General features: G+C 42.0%; 1 protein-coding gene across 1 annotated transcript in view; it reads right to left on the reverse strand.

Annotated features, from left to right (window-relative positions):
* ZMAT4 (zinc finger matrin-type 4) overlaps nucleotides 1-19,554 on the reverse strand; it is a 380,154-nt gene that overhangs the window by 218,203 nt on the left and 142,397 nt on the right. The gene's annotated exons all lie outside the window — the stretch shown is intronic.

The following is a 19,554-nucleotide window of genomic DNA, read 5'->3' on the forward strand; positions in this document are numbered from 1 at the left end:
GGGGCTGGATCACGGCCAAGTAATGACAAGATGTGTTCCTCCAAGCAAAGCCCCGATGTGCAAATGCCAACACCATATTTTTTACTCTTTGTATTCGTTTAGCTTCTTTAAAACAAGAATGGTATTGAACACAGTACTATTTTCTCTCTGTTTTTCTAATTCCTTGACAATTACTTAGAGCTTTTATTTTTTTTAAGAAATGCATGTCTAAGCAGCATTTGGTCTTGGAATACAGACTCACTAGCTCATTCTAATCAGTCTTTTGTTGTTGGTTTCAGTTACTCCCTATCAGATATGGTTTGGCTGTGTCTCCACCTAAATCTCAACTTGAATGGTCACTCCCATAATTCCCACGCATTACGGGAGGGACCTGGTGGGAGAGAATTGAATTATGGGGCAGTTCCCCCAATGCTGTTCTCATGATAGTGCATTAAGTCTCATGAGACCTGATGGTTTTATAAGGGATAACCCTTTTCACTTGATTCTCATTGTCTCTTGTCTGCCACCATGTAAGATATGCCCTTCACCTTCAGCCATGATTGTGAGGCCTCCCCAGCCATGTGGAACTGAGTCCATTAAACCTCTTACCTTTATAAATTTCCCAGTCTCAGGTATGTCTTTATTAGCAGCATGAAAACAGACTAATACAGTATCAAACATCCAATCAGAAAGAGGTTCAGCATCATATGATCCATTGGAAAGGAGAAAGAGGTAATAGTTAATGAGCACCTGTCTCTCACCAAGTCTTGTACTCCCTGCTTTAAGCTTAGATTATCATATTTATTCTTTAAAATTTTTAGATGAAGAAACTAAACCTAATAAAAATTAAGGAAATTGACTGAGGTCATTCAGCTAGCAGGAACTGGAGGCCTGATTTGATCCCAGGGGAGTTTTCAAAGCCTATGCCCTCTCCTTTACATGATGCCAAATTAGTGACATCACATTATCTGACCCCTCAGATTTTCAACAAGTCTGCAAGTCACCAACTCTCAGCAGGCATCTGGGAAAAAAAGAACAAAGTTGGGATGACCCTGTGAACACTGCTCCACCCACCTCAGGCTTTGAGGGGAAGAATTCCTTGAGCTACTCTCATAAAAAAAAAATTCTACAGGACCCTGGGACTACTAAGGTCACTTATAAATGAAATCGTTGAGTCAGGAGTGAGTGAAAGTTATGTTCTTAAAAATAAAGAAATGCTATGCATCAAAGGTGGCCACAGGGAGGTGACAAGATAAAAAAGGTGCTAGATTTAGGTGACCTAAGTTTTGATCTGATCTCTACTTCCACTGCCCTCTGCCCTTTCCTTAGATCATTTGCAAAATGCACACAGTAATGCTTACATGATAGAATTTTCAGAAAATTATGTAAGATAACATATGCAGAGTTCCCAGTGCAACCTGTGACACAGGGCAGGTGCACAGGAGGGGTTTGCCAGACCTAGGTCCAAAAAGATAATTTACTGCAAATTAGTAGAACTCAGTACATCACTCCTATTTTTAAATGTATTTTCTGCAAGGTTTTCTGGTGTTGATCAGGAGACATTCATCATTGTCTCAGCATGACCTGCACCAAATCCAGGTCACATGAAGTTATAAATGTATCTTGTATTTTAATGTCACAACCCTTGGCTGATTCTAAGGCAAAAAGAAAAAAATGTATATGATCCTAAAAGAACACATCAACCTAAACAAAGCCAAACAGTCACAAGGCACAATGTAGTGAAGGAAACAGACTTCGTTCTGCAAGAATAATATTCTGGGCATGAGGAATGCCCAGAGGTTATTAAAGAGAAACAGAATGGTCACAGGGGATCACCTAATGGGAAGACAGCAAGCGTGATTGATGAGAGCCATATGAGAGTGAAGACTCATGGTGCTATGTAGGACAAAGGAAGGCAAAGAGGCAAGATCCTCCCAGACCCCTCCCTATACCCCAGCAAGAGATGAAGACAAATGCACCCAGACATAGAAGGAAAGGAATTTTATTAAAAGCAAATGATACAAATTTTCAGGAAAGAGTTGAGATTTATGAGAAAAATAAACTTATGTTTTGTGGAATTCTAGCATGTTAACCAAAGAAATCCATCTCTCAGGGGAAAAATGGGGTCAGGAAAGATATACTGGAGAATCAGACACCTGAAAAAAAAGAAACAGAGCGGAAAGGAAAGAAGAACCCAGCTGCCACACCCAGGTGGGCCATCAGACCATATTTGGAGATTCCTGTGCACCCCAGCAGGGCCCCCAAAAACAAACACCAGCATGGAAAATTAACATTGCAGAACTGAAGTTAGAGAGTGATTGTGGTATAAAATAATCACTCTCTTTTGCAGTCTGTTGCCACCAGATTTCTTTTATTCAAACTAACCTAAACAAAAATAGATTTGGGCTCATTTTCAAGGGCCCATTTATGGGAAGGGAAGTGTATGAAGGGAAAGACACCACTAAAGGATGTAGCTTACACTCTTCCATGACAAAGGGTCATGCAATATGTATGATCAATCCTTTCACCCCCGAGGCATGGCCACAATGTCCTTCAGAGAAGAACTTCCTGAGGAACACACTCCTCTCTTATGGCTGACACATAGATTGAATCTGGGAAGGACATGTACCTCTGCTAGCTGCAAATCAACTTTACTAAGCCACTCTTGCCTTGCTATAAATAAATACCTGAGATTGGGTAATTTACAAGAAAAGAGATTTAATTGGGTCATGGTTCTACAGGCTATACAGGAAGCATGGTGCCAGCATCTGCTTCTGGTGAGGCCTTGGGAAGCTTCCAATCATGGCAGAAGAGAAGTAGGTGTCTCACATGGCAGGAGTGGGAGCAAGAGATGTAGGGAGATGGTGCCACACAGTTAACAATCAGATCTCATAAGAACTCACTCACTCTCATGAGGAAAGCACCAAGGGGATGGTACAGTCCTCATGATAAACCATTAATTAGATAAACCGTTCTAAACCACCCGTAAGAAATCCATCCCCATGATCCAATCACCTCCCACCAGGTCCCACTTCCAACACTGGGAATTACATTTCAGTGTGAGATTTGGGTGGGGCAAATATCCAAACTGTAACATCAACCCCTGCACTAATGGGCCTGATGTGAAATAAGGTCAAGCTTAGGGCAGTGATGACCAACAGAGACAGCCAGTAAGAGGGCGGCTACAGAAGATGAGGACGACTTCGATAGGTGTACAATGAAAACCAGATGCAATTCTGTTGCTCTGTAAGACTTTCTATACAAATGACAGGTTTTAATTAAAATAATTTTTAAAATTATAATTGTCTCAAAGAAAAAAAAACAGGGCAGTATTATGAAAATATGGACCTCAACCCCTTCTGTGCAAAATGCTGAGGATGCAAAGATGCATAAGGAAAGACCCCTGCCCTCCTAAAGTCTAACACTGTGCTCTCTGGGTCTTCCCATCTCTGCCTTTTACATTTAAGGAAGAACAGCATGGACCTTCCAGGAGTTACTGGGACTGAGATCCCAAGACCACACCTGAGTTCTACCAGCTGTTTAAGTAACCGCAGTCCTCCTACTAGAAGCACATATCAAATCACTGCTGACATCCGCATCCCCCCAGGAAGCCCTCCAGGCAATCTCTGCTGCCCTACTTTGTGACACCAGAGTGCCCTCTCACTTGGCACCTACCTGGAACCCAGCCCACTCTCCTGGCTTTGGGTATCAGCACACCTGCAGGGTGCCTCTAGCCTGTGTCCCTGTGTCCCTCTGCCACTGGGCTTGCCCTGACTTCTCCTCCTTCCCCCTACTCCTCTTGTCATCAGAGAAGGAGAAAGACTTGGCTGAAAGGAAGCTCTGAGAACAAGAGTTTGCCCAGTTGCTTCTACCAGGCTGCCCACTACTCCCTTGACTGGAAGCAAACTGCACCTTCATGTAACTTCACTCCTGCTCCACCTGAAGAACCTGGAATAACCTGGAGAACAGGTTTTTCCTCACATCCTCCCTGCTTCTCAGGTCTTCCCGCTTTCTACAGTCATGGCCTTAAAGATCAGCATCCCTGTGACTGCAGGACGGGACAGCAACCTTCCAGTTCTCAGCCTGGAAGTCATCTGGAAACCTCCTTTGCTCTCACACTAATTGTCCCATTCATCCATTTTTACCTACTCAGGTATCCTTCAAATCTATCAGTATCTCATTTTTCACTTCTGCCATCAGCCTCACCCAAGGCCACACTGATTCAGTGGACTCTTGCAAGGCTGATACTCGACAGCTTCCCTCAGCTCTTCTTCCGAGTCCACTCTGCATCTCCCATCACTACCTGCTTCTGTCTCCAGATACCAGCTATGCTCATGCTGGCTGTCTTCTTCTTTTTTTAAATTTTACTTCAAGTTCTGGAATACATGTGCAGAATGTAAAGGTTTGTTACATAGGTAAAAATGTGCCATAGTGGTTTGCTGCACCTATCAACCTGTCATTGAGGTTTTAAGCCCCACATGCATTAGGTATTTGTCCTAAAGCTCTTCCTCCCCTTGTCCCCCACCCCCCAACAGGCCCCGGTGTGTGATGTTCTCCCCACTCTGTCCATGTGTTCTCATTGTTCAACTCCCAATTATGAGTGAGAACATGCAGTGTTTGTTTTTCTGTTCCTGTGTTAGTTTGCTGAGAATGATGGTTTCCAGCTTCATCCATGTCCCTGCAAAGGACATGAACTCATTCTTTTTTATGACTTGCTTCTTACTCCTTCCAAAGACCATGTTCTCTCAGACCTTAGGGCCTTTGCACATGCTATTTATTCTACCTGGAATTATCACACCACACCCTTCCCCACCATTACCGCCAAACATACACTTCTCTGCTTAGTTAATCAGTAATCAACTTCCAGACACAGCTCAAGCATCACGTATTCAGGAAAGCCCTTCCCTGATTCCAAAGACTTTGTGGATTTCTTTATTCTAAGCTTTTCCATTACATTTCTTTATTTAAATATTTGTATGATTTTTAAAAATTAACATCCATTCCCCCCCACCACTATCCTTCTAAGTTCTGTAAACAGAAACTGCCTCTGTCTCATTCACCATGAAATTCCCAGCAATCAGCACACTGCCTGACTCTTGGTAGGCAAGTAATTAATATTTTCTAAATGAAAAAATCAATGACTGAAGATCACATGATAATACAGACCTCAGGTTCTAGAGCCAAACAGTATTGAGTTTGAATCTTGGCTGTATCGCCTACAAGGTGTATAACTTTGGATAAGATTCTTGACTTAAGCTCCCTCCACATGTTTTTCAACAGAGGTGATGAAGATTCTTACTCATATTTATAAAGTTCAAATGAAATTTCTGTCAAGTGTTTAGCATAGGGTGTGATACATTAAAAGGTTTAGGCTGGGCACGGTGGCTCATGTCTATAATCCCAGTGTTTTGGGAGACTGAGGTGGGCAGATCACAAGGTGAAGAGATAGAGACCATCCTGGCCAACATGGTGAAACTCTGTCTCTACTAAAAATACAAAAATTAGCTGGACATGGTGGCGCACGCCTGTAGTCTCAGCTACTCGAGAGGCTGAGGAAGGAGAATTGCTTGAACCCAGGAGGCAGAACTTGCAGTGAGCTGAGATCATGCCACTGCACTCCAGCCTGGCAAGAGAGCAAGACTCCATCAAAAAAAAAAAAAGGTTTAACAAGTAGCGTGCAAACAAGCAAGAGAGTACAAGAGAGTATATGCAATGATATGTTAACAACAAAACAGTGGAGTTAGAGTACAGGAGGGGGCTACCAGACTTTCCAATGATCAAAGACCCATTGCTCTATCTCCACCAGAGAAAACAATTATTTCCACAGCTGTCTTTTCAAGGAATCCTTCTTTCCTCTCCTCTGTATCAGATTCCAGGCAAAAGTAATAACTATGATATATATCTCAGTATAAATGAGTTTCAGAAGCAGAGTCCCAAGCTAGAGAATTGGTCTCAGGCCGAGAAAATCATGTGTATCTGAAGCAATATGCCATATGTTTCCATCAGTGACGAGTTCTACTATTTTTTTCATCTAAATTATTATTTGTGTATTTGTACCTGTATAACAAAATTTTTTATTCCATCTGGGGTATAGTTTGGTGAGGTGATTTGTATTGACAAGAAAGAACATATTAAATCTGGGCTGTCCTAGAAAACTCAGGAATTTGGGTTACCATAATTTGGCTCGGAGGACAGATGGCATAAAATGACCAGGTGGGCTGACTGTTGCCTATAATCCCAGCACTTTCAGAGACCAAGCCAAGGAGAATTGTTTGAGGTCAGAGGTTCAAGACCAGCCTGGGCAACATAGTGAGACCTTGTCTTAACTAAAATTTTTTTAAAAATTTAAAAATTAGCTGGGTGATACATGCCTGTGGTCTGGCTATTTTGGAGACTCAGGTGGGAGGATCACTTGAGATCATAAGCTATGATTATGCTACTGTACTCCATCCAGCCTGGGCAACAGAGAGTGACCCTATCTTGAAAGGAGGAAAAGAAAGAAAAGTAAAGAAGGAAAGAGCGAGAAAAGAAAAAAAGAAAGAAACAGAAACAAGCTGTCCTCATTGTTTCCACATCATAGGTTCACAAATTTCCAACTTTCTGTATGAAAAGAAACAAAGCCAAATAGCAACAATGCAAATGGAAACTCGGGGGTTTGAAATGGTGCTTCTCTCTTAGGCGAAACCTTCAACCTAACAGCCACGAACTGAAAGTCTGATAAGGGACAGAAGAAAAGGCACCTTTAGAGTTTCAACAGGCAGCAAACATCTTCTGTAAAGGGCCACAGTAAATATCTTAGGCCTTCTGCGATATATCATCTCTGTTGCAACTACTCAATTCTCCCCTTGTGGCATGAAAGCAGCTGTGGATAATACATAAAGGGATGAGTGTGGCTGTGTTCCAGTAAGACTTTCTATTTATGAATCTTAATATTTGAATGTCCTGTGACTTTTTTTTTGAGACAAGGTCCCACTCTGTCACCCAGGCTGGAGTGCGATGGCACCATCTTGGTTCACTGCAACCTCCGCCTCTTGGGTTCAAGTGATCCTCCCACCTCAGCCTCCCGGGAAGCTGGGACTACAGGCATGCACCACCATGCCCACCTAATTTTTGAATTTTTTTGTAGAGACAGGGTTTCTCCATGTTGTCCAGGCCAGTCTCGAACACCTGGACTCAAGTGATCTGCCCGCCTTGGCCTTCCAAAGTGCTGGAATTACAGGTGTGAAACACTGCGCCCAGCCTGAATTTTATGTAATTTTTATGTATCATGATACACCCTTCTTTTGATTTTTTTCAAACATTAAAAAATTTTAAAATTATTCCTAGCTTACAGACCACACAAAAACAGGCAGTGGCTGAATTTGGCCAGTGGTTATTTTCTGACTCCTGACTTGAGCCAGTGAGGCACATGAGTAAATACTAAATCACATCTATTGATTTTTTAATTGCTCTTCAAGTCTTCCAGGTGGGAACAGCAGGCCTGTCCGTAACTGGACTATAGATGTTGCAAATTACCCTGAAGAGACCCAAATAAAGGGAACTCATACACATACACATTGATCCTCTCCTTGGGACCTTAAACATTATTGCTTCACTCTCCTCTCACCAGGGGTACTTTGAGTGGGGAAAGATAAAAAGTATCTGCATGCTTAAAGTTACTCTCATGCCTCTGGCATACAGAGCAGACTCTCAAACATCAAGTTCTGTGTATTTGTCTTAAAAAACACAAAGACAAGTCCAAAGTCTGTGTTCCATTCTTCCACCAGGTTTGTGGAGAAAGGTGCTCCAGGAGACAGTGGGTGCTGGCAGCCCCAGACAGTGTAGATGAATACAGCTTCCATGGAGAAACAGAGCAATACCTATCAAAATTACAAATGCACACTTGGTTTCACCCAGCAATTTCACATCTAGGAAACATTATTATATATGTATACTTGTATACCTGAAAAAGAGATACACACATTTATTCATCATGGATTCTTTGTAATAGTAAGTGTAGGAAAAATCCAAATGTCCATAAGTAGGAGACTACATAAATTATGGGATATCCATACAATGAAATACTCAGCATCTGTTAGGGTTTATGTTTATATGTGTGTGTGTGTGTGCGCCCGATTCTTATTATTTGCGGTAGTTCTGTTCTATAAAGTTGCTATGAACACTGAATTAGCAAATACTGAACCATTGCTCCTAAAGAAAATACAAGATTAGCTTCCTGTGAGCCTCTGTTTACAACATTTTCAACTGATCAATATGTAACCTCATTTTATGTACATTTCTATTAAGAGACATTATTTAATATACATTGCTGATTGTTAACACTGAGCTCACGGCCAGCAGCACTGTCACTCTGCCTGAAGGAAGCTTATTTAATGCATGTCTTTTCTCCCTGAAGCACCTCACAGCCCTCTTGTGTTTCAGAACGCAGTGCAGCACTTCAGCATTGTGTTTGGAGGCCATTTTAAACAGTGAAATTGACAACAAAAAGCACAAAAAGGTAACAAGCAGGGCTCTAAACAGACTGTGAGGAGGACACTTGTTCACAGTATGGAAGCTGAAGCAGGAAGGCAGAGACTTACCTGGTTTGACCTCAGCTGGAAACATGCACTTTGGGAGACTCAAACTTTTCACTACTCTGCCCGTGGCTGTGAATGACTACAAACGTGTGCCAGTACTGACAGGAGGTTACAAATAAAGTTCAATGAGTAGGCGAATCTGCACATATGGAATCCGTAAATAATGAGCATCCACTGTACACACATACACACACACATGCACACAAACACTTTTTTCCTCATGCCAAATGACCTCCATGATGTGTAAAAATACAAAAAATTAGCCAGCCATGATGGCAGGTGCCGGTAGTCCCAGCTACTCAGGAGGCTGAGACAGGAGAATCGCTTGAACCAGGGGGATGGAGGTTGCAGTGAGCCGAGATTACACTACTGCACTCCAGCCTGGGCAACAGAGCAAGACTCCATCTCAAAAGAAAAAAAGAAAAGAAAAAAAGAAAAGGTAAAATGGTACATATACTGTACCATACTTTAGGTAAAATATAGGAAAACAATATATTTATTTATGTATCCATCAAATATCCTTGGAAGGGCAATGAATTACCTCTTGCGATGGTTAATATTGGGTGTCAACTTGATCAGATTGAAGGATGCAAAGTATTGTTCCTGGGTGTGTCTGTGAGGGTGTTGCCAAAGAAGGTTAACATTTGAGTCAGTGAACTGGGAGAGGCAGACCCAGTGGGTACCATCTAATCAGCTGCCAGTGTGGCCAGAATAAAAGCAGACAGAAGAAAGTGAGAAGACCAGATTGGCTGAGTCTCCCAGCCTACATCTTTCTCCCATGCTCGATCCTTCCTGCCCTAGAACATCAGACTCCAAGTTCTTCAGCTTTGGGACTGCTGGACCTTCCACTACAGACTGAAGGCTGCACTGTCGGCTTCTCTACTTTTGAGGTCTCAGAACTCGGACTGACTTCTTTGTCCCTCAGCTTGCAGGTAGTCTATTGTTCGATCTCACCTTGTGATCGTGTGAGTCAATATTCCTTAATAAGCTCTTGTTTCTATATACATCTATCCTATTAGTTCCATCCCTCTAGAGAACCCTAATACTCCTCTGAACAACTGAAGGACAGAAATGGGAGGAAGACTTCATTGTAATCCCTTTCTCTTCTTGTCATGAAGCCAGTCCCTCCACAGTCACCACTCCACATCAGTCGTAAGAGAAAGCTGGCAGACTCAGTGAAATGACAATCTGTAATGTTTTTCCATTAGTCACCATGACTCCTTTCAAATGTATGTTATAAACATCCCTTTCAAAAAATAAACAGAGCAACAATTCCTGTGTTGATGTATTAAAGAACTATGGTGTGGTCATCACCAGATTTTAGTTACTAAGGGTCCCCAACCATTCCTTCCCTGAATATAGATTTTCTGTAAGTGGCAACGTCTAATTTAAAATTCTGTCTGTGGTCTTTTCCATTTGTGTGAACATCCAAAAAAATACTTATTATGAAAAAAATACTAAATAGAAAGAACAAGAAAATCTGAATACCCGGTGGTCTCTAGAAGGAAGCAAAGAAAAACGGAGCTTGGGAATAAATAGGATTTTGACCCTTGAGATTTGGATGGTGACAGTGCTCCCTAGCATAAGCGCACAGTAAAGCAGAGACACAAACTTTCTGAGAGAACTGTCTCCCCTGGTTAAAGACAGAACAATGCAAAGGATGCTAGACATTCAAAGAAAATGAAACAGAGAGTAAGTAATGCTTTCTAATCACCTACTGGAGAAAAGAAACATGCATAATGCTATTGCAATCATAATTGTATTATATCAGCCCTTTGGAATGGTATCTGAGAAAAGCCAGTCTAGGCCAGGTGCAGTGGATCACGCCTGTAATCCCAGCCCTTTGGGAGGCCAGAGTGGGTGGATCATGAGGTCAGGAGTTTGAGACCAGCCTGACCAACATCGTGAAATCCCGTCTCTAATAAAATTACAAAAATTAGCTGGGCATGGCGGTGCTAATCCCAGCTACTCAGGAGGCTGAGGCAGGAGAATCACTTGAACCCGGGAGGTGGAGGTTGCAGTGAGCCGAGATTGGGCCACTGTACTCTAGCTTGGGTGACAGAATGAGACTCCATCTCAAAAAAAAAAAAAAAAAAAAAAGGAGAAAAGCCAGTCTAGAATCTATGGTTACTAAATTCATATATTGAAGACCCAATCCCCAGTACGATCGTATGTAAAGGTCATAAGATAGTATTACCTTTGAGATATGACTAGGTCATTGGAGTGGAGCCCTTGTGAATGGGATTAGCACCCTTGTAAAAAGAGACACAGAGAGGTGATCTCTGTTGCTGTGCCATATGCCACATGAACTGAATTAAGATGTTCATCTGCAAAGCAGGATGAGAACCCTTGCCAGAAACTGAATCGGCTGTCAACTTGATCTCGGACTCCCCAGAACTGTGAGAATTACCTTTTTAATGTTTAAGTCACCTAGGCTATGGGTTTTTTGTTATAGCAGCACAGGCCAACTAAGACAAGGGTTGACTGTCTTGGTCGTGCTCCACCCACATGACAATGTTGAACTTCAGCTGAGGTCCTGGAAAAATATGAGCTCCTGCTCCTGGAAAACAGGAATAGTTTCTTTTCAATCTCCCAAACTTTTCTGTTCCAGGAAAGGGCTTATTGCAAAGACCAACTTTTCCCCAAAAGAGTTAGATAAAACGTGTGGATGATCATCTTATTTACCTATTGACAAGGCCAGACACAAAATCTACCAATTCCCATTCTTAAGCTTATAAATAATTAATTGAACTATTTGTCCCCACTAACAAATCTGGACAAAATGCCCACTAATGCAGCCTGACCAAACTTTGGTCAGTCTTCTCTGCTTTCCCACGGTCCCTGAACTTTGTCCCACTCTAATGCTTGTGCGAGCACTGAGAGCGTATACAGGAATGCAGACAAGACGCCACTACTGCCAACAGCCTTTCCCTATAATCGACTGACTACATATGCAGAGAAACACTCCTGTTTAGTTGCTCACTCACAGCACCTACTCACTTGACTCTCCAAGACCCAGCTCTTTCTAGCTGTGCTCTACTTCTCCAAGTAGTTGGGACATTCCCCCTATTGCAACAGACTTCCATATACTATCAGTCCTTACCTAAGTCCTGATTTTTTTCTTTTATTTGACCCTTTGGAAACATCTGTAGGTTGGCATACACTTGCTTCTGCAAATCTTCCACCTGCCCTCAGGCACCCAGCCCCTCCTACTGGCCAACCCAGTCTCCATCCCTCCCCAAACATACCCCAGGCTCCAGCCCTGCTTCATAGCACCCTCACCAGAACCAGATTAGAGGGTAGGAGAGCTAAGCAGCATCTTAAGTCACCTAACTAAAGCAGTACAAAATCTGCACTGAAAGAAGTCAGAAAAAAAAATGCCCGTTAAGCCAAGTTTCCACTGACTAACTCTGAATGGTTCTTGCTTCTGGCAAAGCTGACTTGGCTCATGGTCGAGGGAACTTTCTGACGACAAAGATCTCCTTCTCTCTCTCTCTCTCTTTCTCTCTGTCTGTCTCTCTCTCACAGTCTCTCTCTCTCTCTCTCTCTCTCTCTCTCTCTCTCTCTCTGTCATGGTCTCTCGCTCTCTCTCTCTCTCTCCCCCGTGCTTTTGCACCATGCACATGCAAGTTGCATAGGGCTACTGCAGATTTCATCACCAACCCAGGGCTTGGCCAACATGGAATTGACAGTTACAGTCAGCTACAGTCTTGAACCCGATAATGCATGTGTTTTCCCAAAAATGAGGGATTTGTGTTACCTACATTACAAACCTTTAATTGTCCTCCCAAGAAATTTCTGGTTCGGAAATTAACAAAAAGAGGCTGAAGAAGAGAAAAGAAGGAAGAAAGAAAGGTGAGGGCAGGCCGGGGCGGCGGGGCAGTGAGGGGATAATTTGCTATAACAAAAGGCAATAAAGGGAAATTTTAAACATATGTCACATAGTACTTCATAATTATATCCACGAACATAATCTCTATCTTGGCCAAATGTGCGTAACTATAGCTCTCCACAAGAGATCCAATTCCAAACAAGTTTTAATGTTATAACTGGGTTATGGACTTGATTCCTTATTTTGCATATAAAACAACTATATGCATTGCTAATTTTTCAAAGCATCTTTCTAAGTAAATATTGAATGAAAGTCAGTTTGAAGGGACCCTGCAAGTCTCTGCCTAACCAGGTCTCCCACAGGCCTTCCTCACTGTTACCTCTAAGGCTTTGCACAGCAGGCAGCTCCGCCAAGAACAGGTACCCCATCACGGTACAAATCTTCCAGAGCCTTCTAAAGCATCTGCCTTGGGGAAGCCATTGTTAAGCACTCCAGCTCCCACCAAAAAAACACTTCTCTGATCATCAATTTCATTAGAGTCAGGGCCACACAAATTAGCCCTTGATTGTTTTTAAATTGCTTTCTGTATGATTTTTCTCTCCAACAACCTGATGAACTCCACATTTCAACCTTTTTCTGTGTCCTTGACAGTATGTGGCTCTGTACTCTGTACATAGTAGAAGCTCAGTAGAAATTGGCTGATTGATTAATTGATTACGAGGGGGCCCGTAGATGAGGAGATAATCCACAAGAAAGAAGAAAAAATTCCACAACAGAACACTTGACACACACTTTACAATTTACCATGCACCTTCACAAACATGATTTTATCTTGAGTCCCTTAACAATTCTGAGAGCCAGACAGGACAGCAAATCTATTCCTTGATTATTACCATGGTAATTGAGTTTTAGAAAGTCTAAAGCAAAGTTGTGAAACTCATGCGTAGCAGAACGGGGATAGAATCTCCACTCTAACTCTCAATGCTGGATACTATGTAAGCTGGAAGCCAAAACACATGGCACTTATTGGTAAATGCATTTCTCTTTGAGAACTGACCATGAAGTCAGCAGCAGACCATTTGAGAAGACAGGAGGACATTTGACAAAGTAAATGTCAATGTTATGCACAATGTCCCACCATCCCAACCTCGACTCCCACCTCTGCCATAGTACTGAGTGAATAATGTCCCCCTCCAAATTCGCATCAACCTAGGACACGCAATGTTATTTGGAAATAGGGTCTTGCACATGTAAGTAGTTAAGAAACGTCATATTGGATTATACTGGGCCATAAATCCAATTATTGGTGCCCTTATAAGAAGAAGAGAGAACACACAGAGATACACACAGAGAAGAAGTCCAGGTGTGGTGGTTCATGCCTATAATCCCAACACTCTGAGAAGCTGAAGTGGGAGGATCACTCGAAGCCAGGAATTCAAGACCAACCTGGGAAACAGCAAGATCCCATCTCTATAATTTTTTTTTTTTAATTAGCCAGGTGTGGTGGTGCACGCCTGCAATCCCATCTACTTGGTAGGCTAAGACTAGAGGATCCCTTGAGCCTGGGAGTTCGAGGCTGCAGTGAGCTATAATTGTGCCACTGCATTCCAGCCTGGGTAACAGAGCAAGACCCCATCTCTAAAAATAAAAAACAAAAATGAAAAGATAGACAGAGGCAGAGGTTTGTGTGGTACCATTACAAATTCAGCAACTGCCAGCATCTATTAGAGAGGCAAGGAAGAGATTCTCAGTCAGGCTCTCCAGAGGAAGACCCTGCCCATGCCTCAATTTCACACTTATAGCCACCAGAACCACCAGAGAATAAATGCTCTTTGTTGAAGCCACCCAGTTTGTGGCAATTTGTTACAACAGCCCTAGGTAGCCAACAGTGCTAGAACTTCACACTCAAGAAATACCTCTGAGTCTGTTTCCCTGAAGACATTACCGATGCTGACTGCACCCTCCAAAGGGTCCTATCCCACTCTTTTTTATTTAGCTCATCCAAATCTATCCTTTAAGAAGTGGTTCAGTGTCACTTTCTCCAGGAAACCTTATCCAGCCCCATCCTATCAGGAGAGGCCAGGAACCCTTCACCACACCCAGGCATATGCTTATGGTAGCACTTATCACACTGCATCGAGATACATGGTCTACCCTTCTGACTCCCCCACTAGATCCTGATCTGTGCTGGGGAAGGTGTCCATGTCCCCCAGCGTTTTGCAGATGCTCATTACCTTCTTACGATGGGACATGGGACGTTGTGGAGCCGGATTACAGTATCCGAGTAAATCTCCTTTTGTTTTCTACTTTTCCAGCCAGTACTGTCAAGTACCAGCTGGGTGATCACAGTCAATTACTTAATCTCTCTATTGGCTTCTCTGCTAAATGGGGACAGTGACAACTCCTGCCTTCTCCAGGGCTTGTGAAGATGAAAATCACTCATATATGTAAAGCATTTAGAACATGTGTGGAAAGTGCCTGATAAAAGCCAGCCACTATTTTTACCCTGCCCAGAACAGCAATCCTCCCTGGCTTCAGACCCAGTAATGGTTACAATGCCGAAAAATAAGATACCACTTCAGGATATGTGGGGAAAGACTAGGAATAGCATTTAGGGAAGCAGAATTTTAATCTCAGGTCTGACCACTTTGGGCAAGTCATGGTACTCCTTTATTTTCACCTTTGTAATAAGAAGGGTTTAGATTAGATTGATTCCTCCCCAGCTAGACTCTAGGATGTTTAGGGATTTGTGAAAGTGACACTCAGCTTCTCAAGCTACAGAATATTTCAGATCTAAAGGAAAGCCCGTATATTAAGAGTAATAACCCTGATGACACTAACCAAATGCCACGCTTCTCTGTGTTTAGAAGGAATTATCTTAACTCCACATAAAAATACTGTTTACTTAATACTGACTTGCGGTTTTGGTCAGCAGTTACTTACATTTTGCAAAAATCAAAGTATCAAAAAAAAAAAAAAAAAGCCTAGAAAAAACTAAATCACCTTTTTTACTTAAAAGTGCTATTTCCCAAATAGATCATTTTTTCCCAAAGCATCTGACCCATGGGTGAGAACATAATAAAAGGGTGAAAAACTGAGAGTCTCAATAGACTGCGTGAACACTGAAGTCCTTTCTGTCTCTAACGCTCGAGGGATTACTGAAAATTTCTCCAAGGCAATTGACTATAACAATTTATTTCTCATTTAATTTTACTCTGTGGCCCCAAGGGAAAAATGTCTTCCAGGGGAAAAGAAATGTAAGATCCAAGTAAGGATTCTAAAGAGAAAAGCACGGGAAGAGAACATTTAAACAGCTGACAATGTCAAAACAGAAGATAGAAATGAATTTAGGTGTTTAAAACAACAACAACAACAGCAAAAGCCAAATGGGCTGAAGTAGAAATTGCAACAATAGACCTTAGAAGTAATAATAGGCTCTTTGCTGCATTTGTAAGTAAATTTTGAGTTCCTATGATTGGGGTGGGAGCAGGGGTCATATGTGGTCAGGGTGTAGGAAATCAGGAACAAATTTTCTGTGTTTACAGAAGCCAGCACTAGTGGTATTCAGGGCAGATGTGAATGTTCTTCATCAGTTAACAGGGGGATGCAAACCTGTCACAGCCCCTGGGAGCAGAGAAGCTGAGTAGGAACTGAGAGGCAAGCAGAATAAAGTGTTACAGCCTTCTTTTTTTTTTTCTTTCTTTCTTTTATTATACTTCATGTTCTAGGGTACATGTGCACAACGTGCAGGTTTGTTAAATATGTATACATGTGCCATGTTGGTGTGCTGCACCCATTAACTCGTCATTTACATTAGGTATATCTCCTAATGCTATCTCTCCCCCACCCCTTCCCTACAATAGAACCCAGTGTGTGATGCTCCCCTTCCTGTATCCAAGTGTTCTCATTGTTCAATTCCCACCTATGAGTGAGAACATGCAGTGTTTGGTTTTCTGTTCTTGGGACAGTTTGTTGAGAATGATGGTTTCCAGCTGCATCCATGTCTCTACAAAGGACATGAACTCATCCTTTTTATGGCTGCATAGTATTCCATGGTGTATATGTGCAACATTTTCTTAATCCAGTCTGGCACTGATGGACATTTGGGTTGGTTCCAAGTCTTTGCTACTACGAATAATGCCGCAATAAAAAGAAACTACCATCAGAGTGAACAGGCAACCTACAGAATGGGAGAAAACTTTTGCAAACTACCCATCTGACAAAGGGCTAATATCCAGAACCTACAAAGAACTCAAACAAATTTACAAGAAAAAAAAAACAACCCCATCAAAAAGTGTTATATCCTTCTGAGAATACAGGGTGCTAGTGGAGAGAGTATCAGTAATAATAATGCATGCAGAAAGTGCTTTGAAAACAAAATACTAAACAAATATGACTTATGTCAGTTGGGCCTTCTGATAAATCTATACATTAGATATTATTATTATTATTATTATTATTATTATTATTATTAGAGACAGTGTCTCACTCTGTTGCCCAGACTGGAGTACAGTGGCATATTCATAGCTCACTGCAGCCTCTGACTCCTAGACTCAAGCAATCCTCCAGCCTCAGCCTCCTGAGGAGCAGGGGCTACAGATATGCACCACCACATCTGGCTAATTAAAAAAAAATAAATTGTAGACACAGGGTTTCACTATGTTGCCCAAGCTGGGCTTGAACTCCTGGCCTCAAGTGTTCCTCTTGCCAGCCTCCCAAAGTTCTGGGTTTACAGGTGTGAGCTATTGCACCCACTCACCCAGAACAGCAGTGGTCCCTGGCCCCAGACTCAGCAATGGCTTCAATGCCCAAAATTAAGACACCATTTCTTATTCTCCAGACAACATCTTTGTATACTCAATCTCTCAATTCTTAGGTATGAGTCTGTACAAAAGAAAGTTGATTCATATAATTACCAACATACACTCTTAAAGCTCCTGAGAAGTACTGGGGGTGACTTCCATGCTGTGTCCCATAGATCAAAATGCATAGTGGAAATCATATATTCACCTATAAATGTACACACAGTGTAACAAAAGCATCAACTATTGCTTTCAAAAAGTGATGATTTTATTGCTTTTTTCTGTTTACTGGTTTGCTTTTATATTATGCTCAATAAATTATAGAAAAATGATTTGATAAATAAATCATTGGTAGATCAAGGTTTTCAAAACCCAGGAAACAGCAGAGAGAAAAGTTTTCCATGGGGCCTTTGATAAAGAATGCAAACAGATGCTTCTTGCTCTGAAATCCAAACACCTTCCCCACTGTAAACTGTCCTTGCTGTTACTGGCAGCACCAGAGCTTGAGTAAAGGGGATTGTGCACCTGACTAGAGTGGCAAGGACCATCTTGAGTCTCTACAAATACAACATTAGCTTGAGTCCAGTCATCTCTGTTTGCCACTGTAACCTTCCCTAGGAGCTCAGATGTAAGTGCAACATTAATTATTACAGCGTGAGCAGACAGAAAATAACCGGTGTACAAATAGCTAATTGTCAAGTGGCCATGAACCCCATTGTCTCTGACCATTAGCATAAGACACTAAAGGGCTATTAAATGAAGGGATTCAGATCTGACTGCTGGGTAATTTCAAGAAGTGAAAAAAGAATTCTATTCTTTCTGCTAATAGACACTCTCCCAATGGGAAGCACGATTCCAGTAGCCACAGGGTTCCGAGGTTGCATAAAAACTGGTGTAGGCCAACTGTCCCGTGGCTTAAGATTTTCTGAGAGGAATGTGTCTAGGAAATTGGTATCCTCCTCCCTCACTCCTACGGCCTCCATCTGGTAAAATCCATTCATGCCCCCAAGCTCCAGCTCAAATGCCAGCTCTTCAGGAACACCTTCCCTGACCAGAGCCCCTTGGCATGATACACTTGCCTTTTATCTTCATGGTTCTTTGTGCAAGATGTTAATAAACACATACGCTGTGATATTATAGCTACTTTTTATACAGTGTCAATCTCTGATACTACATTATGAATTTCTTTAAGGCAACACTGAGTCTTATTTATCTGTTTCCTCAGTGCTTGCATGTGATGCTTGGCAAGTCACAGTACACCTCCTATCTACCATTTCATTTAATGTTCACGATAGTCCAGTGAGGAAAGTAAAATATGATGATTATGGCCGGCCTGATTGAGAAAACCGGGGCTCCAAGAGATCAATTATTTGCCCACGGTCCTACAGCTAAGGGCTAAAAAAACTAGACTCAGTCCTGGCTCTTAGCAGCTTGCAAAGTTTTCATGACATCTTTTGCTTCCAATAAGCTCTAAAGGCTGCTTCACCAAGGCAGTAAAGACAGATCTACAGTGTTCCAGATTAGTCTGTGTATGAACAGCTCATTTTGTGACACCAAGAGGCATGCTTAGAATTTGTTAAAAACACCAGCCCTGATGCTCACAACCTTTGCTCACAGGCAGTTCTCTTGCTCCCTCTTTTTTTCCCCTGTGAAAAATACACAAGTGAAGATTTTGTAAAGTTTCTTCAACAATCATATATTAATTTTTAATGAGAAAAGAAAACCGTCATCTACATGGCAGCAGAAAGAAAACAAGATCACAAGCCCACGGATGGTGTGGGGTGTAAATTCTATGCCTGCAGCCTCCTCTTAACTCAAAGTGTGAGGAATTTCTGTGTTTAATCCTCAGTGTTTATCAGGAGGAGCCTCTGCAGCCAGTGGATATGAATATTCTACTCATTAGGAGAAGTAACCCCTGCTGGGAGGAAGGAATGTTTATTTCATCAGCCTTTGCCTTGGCCTGGCTGAAATAAGCCCTTTGCTCTGACTTGACACCCTCAAAGCGACTTTATAATTGTCATTTGTCTTCCCAAGCAAATGTTCCTTCAGAGAGAGGGATCAAGAAGCCTGGGTATTTTTATTTGCAAGATATGCACACTCTTCATTATAAATTAACAAACAAGGCATTCTGTTTTACATACCAGAGGAAAATGAAGTACATAAAAGTGAGGTATCTAATATTTCCGACAGATTTGCCCCTGAGGTCCTGTCTTCTTAATACTTCATCGTGCTGTGGTCCTGCCTCCCTCACCCAGCCTTGCTCTCTGCCCTGCAACCTCTGTGTATTCTCACTGTTTATGGTCCCAGTGCAACGTCATCAGAAACTCCTCCAACACTATATGGGCAAATTCTGGCAGGAAAAAAA

This window comes from Rhinopithecus bieti, unplaced genomic scaffold, assembly GCF_001698545.2.
Source record: "Rhinopithecus bieti isolate Rb0 unplaced genomic scaffold, ASM169854v2 scaffold_13689, whole genome shotgun sequence".
NCBI lineage: Eukaryota > Metazoa > Chordata > Mammalia > Primates > Cercopithecidae > Rhinopithecus > Rhinopithecus bieti.